Source organism: Seriola lalandi, unplaced genomic scaffold (assembly GCF_002814215.2).
Source record: "Seriola lalandi dorsalis isolate HSWRI2012SDOR001 ecotype SW California unplaced genomic scaffold, Sedor1 jcf7180002054354, whole genome shotgun sequence".
NCBI classification, from domain to species: domain Eukaryota; kingdom Metazoa; phylum Chordata; class Actinopteri; order Carangiformes; family Carangidae; genus Seriola; species Seriola lalandi.
Window position 1 is genome coordinate 310987 of NW_019524907.1, and position 10742 is coordinate 321728.

The window sequence follows — 10742 nt, forward strand, 5'->3', positions numbered from 1 at the left end:
CACAGATACGAAAAGTTTCTGCGTTTGTTTGTTCCCCACTTTACTTTTTCTTCTGCTGTTATTCACATTATTCTGGAGAAAGACTCGGCCGGGTCTGGGCCCAGAGATCCGGCTGAGATGCGGTCCGCCCGGTTTTCCGAGTCCAACAAGCCACAACCAGGCCGGAAGCAGCCGCCCGTGCCGGACGGCCATTGTCTTCCGCATTTAAAGCAAAGTTGGTCCCTTTCGGCCAAATGCCCGTGTGTGCGCAGTGCATTAAAGCAGACAGATGTGCGCACCTCTGGTTCTTCCCTGCACGCCCCGTTTCCGAAACTGTCAAAGGCACGAAAAATTTCTGCTGTTAAATGGACTTGCACTTATTTAGCGCTATTCTAGTCTTACTGACCACTCAAAGTGATACCGTCAACTCTCCCATTCTCCTCCGGGGAGGCTTTTGTCTTTCTCCTGGGTCTATCACGGACCAGATGCTGTGACTTCTGACTCTTAACATTCCTGCAAAGGACATAGGCTCCAAGACAGCGTTTCACATCTTGGCCATTGTAGATCTCTGGAGATAGAAATGAATAAGCTCAAAAATGTAATAAGTGCATCCCAAAACATCAAACATTTTTTATAGCTGAAACATTTTCTGCTGTCTTCATGGCTGCTGTGGAAATAACTTCATTTGAAAACAATGTGTGATTTATATATTTAACCAGCTTCCGGTAAAAAGACAATTATATCAAACAACAGAATGGACCCACAAACGCAAGACATACGCATTACAAATTTAGAAAAGTGAAAGTGATGGTCTATATTTTATCATCTACCAAACTAAATTATCCCTCGCACAAGATGGAAACACAGCCAGTTTAAAATAACATCACAACACTTGAGGAAATTGTCTGTGTTAGCGGAGGAGTGAGGAGGGATTGAGATGCCAGACTGAATGAGACTTCATCCTCCGCATCTCACCCGTCCACTTGACTGTAGCTGCTGTTGATTCTGTGTTTTGGAAGAGGGACTTAACGTCTGTACAAACTGAGGCATGAGGCAAGACAATCGCACAGATTTTTACACATCATCCACTGGCCCCGGGGACAAACATTGATTTTATTGCACTGATTAAGCATGAGGGGCCCGTCCACGAGGCTGTTGGACCATCGATAATTGACTAAATGTTTGATAAATACTAATTAAATTAAATGGAAAATCACGTGCATGATATTTAAATAAACCTCAGTCGAAGCAAATTTGATTTAACTCAGAGTTTATCAGACACAAACAGAGACACTTATCTTTCATGTATTATTACATAAATGATCGTGTTTGTTTTTTGTCTGCTTGCTTTTCTCTTTAAGTTGTCCTCAGCTCAGCCCACACTGCCAAGATAAAATCATCTGTTAAATACAGTGGTTTGTTTACTTTAGGTTCTATATAATATTGACTGTATTCATGTTTTGTATTGTAATAGCCTTGCTGATTTACCTTTGGGTTAACTGTTTGTTACATGTGCTGTACTTTTGTTTTATTTTATTGCACCTAGCTCTTTCTCTTGCCCCCGTTTCCTGGTTGAAATTGTTGGTCCAAGCCACTTTCTTTATCTCCCATCTGGAGAACCAGGGCGCGCAGAGCGGACAGCTACAGCAGGCCATGAGGAGATACTCACTGAATACCACAAAAAGTGTAGTAGATTAGAATCACTTACTCTCCCTTTACTTCGGCGTACAGTAGAGGCTCAAAATAATTAATTTCATCACACGTGACGTATTTCACACTTTATTTTTTTAGATTATTCACACTGAATAATTGAGGCAGCGCTAACGACACAGATCAGTTCAGATTAAATAATATAACATAAGGATAAAGGTATGTCAAAGTATTCAGTATTTACTCATATGCTACCCTTTAACTTTAGTATATAGTCCATAGATACACAAAATGTGTGTTGCGGATGTGACAGAGCAGGTTTCCCACTGCCTGATGACGACACGCGGCGTCAGGCTGTGTCTAAAAACAAACAAAACACCAGGGGAATGACTGGAACGCCATGTAAGGATTACCATACTGACTCTGACTGAGGAGTGACAACCTGGCATCAATGCACAGCATCATACTGTGAGCCTTCCTCTGTGTAGAGCAGCCTCAATCTGTTCAGCAAAGACGTCAGTGTGTGAAGTTTCCTGGCACAGACACATGTAGTCAGAGTCGCTCATCACTCCCTCTCCTACACACATGCTCACAATACACACATAAAAATACACACAAGAAAGACAGACAAAGGGGAGTGGGTTAGAGCGGGTGAAGAGTAATAACCAGCGAATACTCAAGTTCCAAATGTGATAAAGTGTAATATTCACCACTTTTTAATGACCGGACAGAGGATATTAGACAACCAGAGAAACAGACAAGAACAGGACACAACTATCAGACTGGTGCGACACAAACCCCCCGAACAAGCTGCTATTTCAGTCTCACTCCGTCGCTCCTGAGGTTTAAAATCCACAGGCCATCCCTGTGAAACTCCATTAGCAGCAGCTTGATGGACATGCGCTCATATTTTCACACCAAACACTCATATTCCTAGAAATGTAAAAAAACAAAAGAAGAAGAAGAAGAAGAAGGTATTTTTGTAATATTTTCTCTGCTTTCAAATTTTCTCACTTCTTTACTTTGTCCTCTAATTTTAGTTCTTTTATCTCACTTCAGAGCTGAGTGATGCAGGAGTTATTGTGACAGCTCTTCCTCTCTCGCTCGCTTTCATGCACACACACACACACACACACACACACACACACACACACACACACCGGAGAGGGACTTTGTGAGCCAATATCAGCGTATTAACACAGAGCTTTCCTTCTTTATCACCTCTCTTCTCAGGCCACACATACATATACACAAGATATAAATGTGCACTGTGTTCTTTGCGTCATCTTCTATTTCCACATCTCCTGCACTGGTGTGCTCTGAGTCTCTTTTGCCTCCGATCTCACTGCATTATTTATCCTAATTTATTCTGTGGAAAACTTCGCTGCCTTGAACATAGCTCCTGGAAAATGGCCACATGATGGAAAACAAATTGAACCCACTGATATTAAAAATTCACAACAGCCTGTTGAGTCACGGAGCATACTGCTTATGAGAGAAATACCACCACTGAATGGCTCATTAATCAAGTCGTACATAGAGAAAAAAAATATTTTTAGCAGCTCACTGATTCATTCTTTGAACGTAATATGGGGATCACTAAACAAATAGACATTACATGCATTAACATGGCTGGCTCTAAAAAATGTCATTTGCTAAAAAAAAAAAAAGCTAATGAGAAAATGAACGTTCTGTCTATTAGTCAAGCAGCTGTAGTTGATTTTAATAATGTAATCAGCCATCATACGTGTAATGAATGAATAAAGACTTTTTTATATATTTCAAAGTGAGGAATCATGATGTCTGAGTAATTCTGTGACATTGGTGTAATTACTGAAACAGAAAATCAATAATATTATTATTATATATGACTTCCATTGCATTCATTCATTCAATTGCTTTCATTCTTCCATACACCCTCTCATGAAATACTCATACACCCACCCCCCACAGAACATATATCTATGAGCTGAACTGCTCTGTGTTCATTCATATACCACACACCTGGCCACTCACACTCCTTCCCTTGCACACACACCCTCTAGTCTTTGACTATCATTATTATGAGCCTGATTACTGAGTGAATTTAATTTGTTTCATTTCTGTAAACTGATTTCTGAAGACTGGTATTGATGATTCATTTCAAATGATGATGATGATCGAAACGTGACATCGTTTGTGGTTGCTGACCGATTTAATATAGGAACAATGAGACACCTTGGTTGTGTTATTTTTTGTAGCACTGAAGTAAGCAAGCAGCTGGGTATTTGTGCTCTCACCAATGGAACTTAACTAATTTAAACATTTGATAGGTTTAAGGTAGATTACCATTTGCCTGTCTGGCGCCCAACCTTATTCTCTTTAGGAGAGGCAGCTTCTACGCTACAATGTCAAAATATGAAACTGTTCCAATTTTAAAAAGGTTTTATATATATTTTTTACAATATATATTTAATATTTTATAGATAGCTATGTACACATTATTTATGCCCTTTGGGGAAATTCATCAATAACAGCAGTTCCCATACCGGGAGTCGAACCCGGGCCGCCTGGGTGAAAACCAGGAATCCTAACCGCTAGACCATATGGGACATATACATAGTGAGTATTTGCAGTATGTATTGTAGCCTACAAAATGAGAGTTTTTCACAAAGCAAAGTAATAAAAACACCTACTTCCATTTCAGATCAAAGAAACAAGGTCTCAGAGAAAAAAATAGTGATGCAGCTTTAAAATCAAACTTTCCAAAAGTTCCCATTCCCCTTTCATTTCAGGCTAAACTAACAAAAACTATGTTATTAATAATAATAATAATAATAGTTTAACATACCAAAACTGAACTGGATGGGATGAAATGGACACCAGTGTGTATATGTGTGACGTGAGCAGCCTAATGTGAAAATTTTCCAGCTCAGTCCTGTGCCTGGAAATGAAGCAGCACTATAAAGAGATGTTCCCTCTACAGCCATCAGCGCGTCAACAGCAATATCTGCTCTTCTGTGAAGATGGATGGCAGAGTGATGTGGTGGTCTGGTCCACTGCTGTGGAAATTTACCTGCTCTTCCTTTCCATTTCCTCTCACACACACACACACACACAGCACATGAAGGCAGTCATTGACAAACACACACAAGCCGCGCTGTCCCTCCTGTACCAGCAGAACACATAGGAAATTAATCATAATCAACAGTACGCTACACGCCGCTTATCAACCCAAGCCGACTGGCAGGCCGTCTGTTTCTTTTTTCTGTTTCTTTTTTTAATTGACATTGTGCGTCAAACAAAATTACAGCTGAACCGCGTTTAACTTCTGTTAAATCGTAATGTTCAACTCAATCACTGGCTCACATACCAATCTATTTCCCTGCACCCCTTCATTTTTTCTCGTTTCTGCAGAAAACGTTCAGCTTTACTCAGAAATGATTCATATTTCCAGGGACGTTCAGCGGAGAAGGACTTACTCGCACTGATTACGTGAATAAGTGTGTGGCAGTCCGAACTGTTCCTTCCTTGAAGAAAAAAAAGGAAGGAACACTGAAATGAAAAAAAACCTGGAATGAAGCGCTTTAAATCTGAATCTAATTAACAGCTTGTTCAATTCAAATATTTAATGAAAACTTCAGTCTTACTGTGAAAAGAAAATGAAGTCAAATCTTTTGTAAGCTTGACACGGGTTAATGGTTTCTTAACAGCAGCTTTTCACAGAAATACTACAAAGTCTTCGTCTGCCCTACGAACCAGCAGTGAGAGATAAGGAGAAGTACATTGTTATTTAATCTTTTGGTTCAGCTCAGTCCTATCAACGTTGGGATGATGAACTTCTCTTTCTTGTGTGATCCACTTGTCTTTGACCTTCCTCGTTCAAGTGTTGACACTGAGAAAATAATAATCATTTAACTAACACGGTGTGACATACAAACTGGGATCGGTTGTTCTTGATGGAGGTCTCACTCTGCTGCACATTGATGCAAAATGACAGCTCGAGAAAAACTTTCCTTTTTTACAATATTTTTTATTGAGAATGATCTCTCTGCAGTTCGCCTTAGCTCTACTGAACGACTGAACACCTTTAAGCTCGTTGTTTTGGTTTTCCAGCCCACAACACAAAAAAAAAGTCCTGATTTTTTATCTTTATTTTTCTTAGTTTTCATTGCAAGTATGAGAATGTTATAGAGGTGCAATGCTCTTTTAAGGCTGAAATCATCTGTAGAAGCCTGCACAGCAATCAACATATAACATCACATTTTTTAGTGATTCAACATACTCCATCCTTAAGAATTTAATCTGAGTAAAATATGTAGGCTGCTGCTGGGAATATGATTTTGGTGCCAATAACCGTAATATTTGCATTCCATTTATAAAAAGCTTCTTACATATTTCAGTCCTTACAATATCCAGTAACTCTGCTGGACTCCCAGAAATAAAACACATAAGATTTGCCATGTCTATTCTCGAAACTCGATACTCGACATTCATCTGCCTTCCTGGTGACAGTTGCATCACTCGTCCATCAGATCAAACAGCTTTTCGGTGGGATACGGGTTATGGGCATGAATTATAGAAAAGCGTGTGTAAAGAGCAGAAATAAAGACCAGTTTTGAACCTGTGAAACAAAACAGAAATAAACAACTGTTCAGCAGTAGGCATAGCAGATAGTATAGGAGGAATGGAAACATAAACAACTCTATTCAAACTAAACCAGAACCAGTACAAGCTGTAAATACATTGGACAGGAGACAGACTTTGGGGCAACATAACCAGATACCATAAAATAAGCTTATCTGTGTTAACTGAGTGTGGGCGTGTGTTTTTTCAGTAATTACTTGCTGTGTTTGATTTCCACCCATAACACCAGCTCAGCAAAACACAGTGTCCTGTTCTTTTAGCCACAAACAGGGATGGACAGACGACTGATGCACGGACAGAGACGGACTGACACATGACATGAAGCTGCACCAACACACCGACTGAATGCTGCCTGTGGACGCACGAGTAAAAACGTGCTATCTACTGGCTGGGATATAACATACCAGCATCTGGGATATTTCACACACGCAAACACAAGGGGAATCATACGGTGTGCACGAGCACACAGTCACACACACACACGTAGACGTAGAAAACTGTAGTGTTGTCACTAGAAAATACTATTAGCTACATACAGTAGCATATATATATACGGCTATATCAGTTGATCTGACACGGGATTTTTATTGATGTTGCCAGTATTTGCTGTGAGGCTGAGGCTGATGATGTGTAAATATGTTGATATTAAAAATGTAGTTCGAAAGCAGTCGCCTGTAGTAGCCCAAATAAATTAATTCAACATTTTCCCTATTTGTCCATTTACACATCTAGCAGTGGAGTTGAGTTTCTTGCCACCTGGTGGATATAAGTCCAATATTCACTCACATTTAGTTCTATCTGTGGTCTCTATCAATTCCTGAGGGAACATCTGATTATCTTTAGCAGCTAAATGCTATTAGAAATGGGAACAACTTCATATATTGACATATATATCTAGCCAATACAAATATATACATTTATGTATGTATGTATGTATTTATATTGTAGACATATGTTACATGAATATATATTAATCCCAAAGCCTGACAACGGATGTTGATATTATAAACAGTAAGATCCAAAAGTCTGAGACCAATTTCCCAGAATGTGACGTTAGACATGTTTAAAATGAATGACAATAATAAATGATAATAATAAGCAGTGAGAATGAACCAAAACAGTAAATTCATGAACCAGACAGCTGAACAATGAGCTGAAACTCACTATAAAGCTAAAGCTAAGTGGAGCAGCAGATTCAGAACGACCCCTTTCACAATGTTTTCCCATTGTCTTTGTAACATTGTCATTATATAACAAAAATTGTTTATAGCAGCTTTAAAGAGGCCATTATGTCACAATCAAAATATTACCCACAGGCCACCGACTGGGTTCAAACACTAATGTACTTGTGGTTTTTATGAGTAATTCAGATAAACAAAAGTGTAAATTGTGACGAGGGAACTTTGAGCTTCTGGTTAATAAAGAACATCCTGCAGCCTGTGAAACCAGATGTTCAAGATAGCTATGATGTGCAGATGATCCGGTCTGGAACAGATTTTTCAACACACTCTAAGCTTGTGTCTTTCCTTCTCAGCTGTAAAGCAATTAGACAAACAGAAGGAGAACAGTCCAAACAGACGGAGAGGATAACAGAGCGTGTGAGACGGGCGGAGGTGTTCTGGGACCCGTGACGATAGGAACAAAAACAAGTTTGCAAACAGGGAAAGCTCCACCTGACCTGTTCTCTCAATATTATGTGTTTGATGGTGCTTTATGTGCTTCCTTTTTTTTTTTTTTTTTTGGTCATGTATTTGTGCTGTTCTCCCCGTGAAATGTACGTGTCCTGTATTGACACATGCACAAACAAACACATATGGCGTGTGTTCCACTGAACAGAACCGTGGAAGATTCCATGGAATATGTCACCGCTCCCCGATCATTAACCTTTACTATTAGCAGTGTGTGAAGCGTAACACTGACCATAAGGGCTGACCTTACAAGCCCCACTCTGTCCTACAGCGAGGACTTCTTGCACATTATATCTCAACAGCACAAAGAATACAAGCTGTTTGCTGTACAGGACATTCCCTTAGTATGTTCTATATGAGCACACTCCAAGAAGAAACTCTCTATTAATCTCAAAGGGGAACTCAAGCTCGGTCCTAGTTTTACTGCTCTGTTGGGATTTCCTCTGGACTGTGACACAGTTACTCAGTAAGGACGAAGCTTTGCACAGTGTGCAGTCGACACAAGGCTGTACTCGCTAATCCAAGGCTCTATATAGACGTTTGATCAGGGCTACTTCTGATAAGAAACACCATACGTTTGCTTTTATTGTGTTCTTGATGAACTGGAACACTGTATTTAGGATCAAGGGTTTACCTTGACCCCCCCCCCCCCCCCCCCCCCCTTATCCAAAGCAATGTTTAAAGCTGCACCGATCCAAATTTTCATACCAGCAGTGGGTTCAATTTTCACATGCGATGAGAAAGGTGTCAAAACACGTCTGCTACATCAAACATTGTGTTTTTGAATGTTCAGCTGCCTTAAATTGGCCAAAATACAATTAATACTGCAATATAACTTTTTACTTCATAAAACTTTCTTGATGCTTTCTTTGTTAATACTCATATCTATTAATTATGTTTAATTAAATCGCATTTATTTCTCATTGAAAGTCCAAATATACTATTTTGTATAAAGAGCTTGTAGCACAATTAAGAATTTCATTAGACTGGTTTTCCTAAAGAGTTTTTAGGGTCCCAGTGATTAGAAGGCGTCTCAACCCTGACGAGTCTTAAACTGAATTTAAGAAATATTTAAGAATAACTGAATAAAAAAGTGGGGTTATTCTAAAAATTGTATGTTTCATCCTTAAACACTAAAATCGATCAAGCTTTAGTAGAAGCAGTGTTCAATAACACTGAAATAAATAAGGATGAGGAGTGACGGAGGGGATTTTTCTTCTTCTGTTTGTTTGAAGCAGAAGAACCAAACACCACCCTGTCAGTAGCACCAAATCATAACATGTATTATCTCATGGCACTTTACACAGTAAGGTCGAGAGAAAAACAAAAAAGTTCCCATCATGAGCAAGTGCTTGACCTAAGTGAAGAGGAAATACTCCCTTTTACTAGGAAGAAACCTCTGACCGAAGTGGGCAGCCGTCTCCCCCCTCGACTGGTTGGGATGAGAGGAGAGGAATGGTGGAGAGATAAGAGAGTGAGCAATGACAGCTGTATGTACTGCAGCACCAATTAATAATACTGTAAAAAGAAGAATAATAATGACTAACATTTGTGTTGGTGTTAAATATGACTTCCTTTGACCCCAATGACATGTTCCAGTCTCTGTCATTAAATCCTGTGGTTGACGGTGCCACATGCAGCGCTAAGATCCAGTAAGACAAGTATAGAGTCGTCTGAGGCCACGAGGTCATTAGTAACTTCCACCAGTGCCGTCTCTGTGCTATGAATCCTGATACATATACAAACCAATATAATTTTCAAGCATCTTGGATATAAACACGGGAGGTTGGATATACAGGTCTATATTTGGCTAAAACATCTGGATCAAGATTCAGCTTTTTCAGTAGAGGTTTAATTACTGTAACCTCAGAAGCCTGCGGTTAATAAAGATTAATTACATTTTTTTAACATGGAAGCATTAATTAAAGGTTAAGCATCCTTGAGTACAAACAGCTGAAGTTAGCTCAGAGAGATCTATAGGAAAGAAAGCGGCCTAAATATAAATCAGTCAGCATGACACACTGTTTTGCCTCCAGGTAAAATGACACATAATGAAAAAGTATGGCTGTCACCGAGTCTGACAGTAGAACCAGAGAGCGACACACCGAACACAAATCATTGCTCTATACCGAGCTGGTGTTACGGGTGGAAATGAGTCACTGTGTGGGTCTCTGAATGATGACAAACACCTTTTTAAATTGATAAACAAACACAAAAAGACACGTGACCACACACGCACACACACACACACTTACAGTAGCCCAGTGTCCCACCTCAGTGTGCTGTTTACATACAATTTTGATAGAATGCAATGTACAGGGGAAATGTTGGAACCGCTTCAGGCAGCTCGTTCCGATGTCTCGAGGCTCTGACTGTGGAAGCTCTGTCAACTCTGTCAGGAACAACTAAGAGACCTCGGCCCGAGGGTCTGAGGAGCTGCTTCATATGCTGTTGAAAGGTCAGATATAAGACATGACGAGAGGCCGTGAAGAGCTTTAAAAATCAACTCTAAAACTTGCAGGGAGTCAGTGCAAGGAGGCTAAACCCGGTGTGATGTGGTCACTTCCCCTGGATCCTGTTAAAAGTCTGACAGCTGAGTTCTGTACAGTCTGGAGCCCTTTAATAGATTTTTGGTTGAAGCCAGTGAAGAGGCTGTTGCAGCAGTCGAGACGTGAGGAGGTAAAAGCTTGTGAAATGGTTTCTGATAAAAATAAATTGAATTTTGAATATATTTCTCAAATGGAAAAAAAATGAAGACAGCACACGTTTTGTTGTGTGCTGCCATGTTAATACAACACA

At 39.8% G+C, this 10742-nt stretch overlaps 1 non-coding gene across 1 annotated transcript; it reads right to left on the bottom strand.

Annotated features, from left to right (window-relative positions):
• Positions 1 to 4148: 4148 nt before the first annotated feature.
• On the bottom strand, positions 4149 to 4220 carry trnae-uuc (transfer RNA glutamic acid (anticodon UUC)). Its single transcript has one exon. It is a non-coding gene; the product is annotated as a tRNA-Glu (tRNA).
• Between the last annotated feature and the right edge of the window lie 6522 nt (positions 4221 to 10742).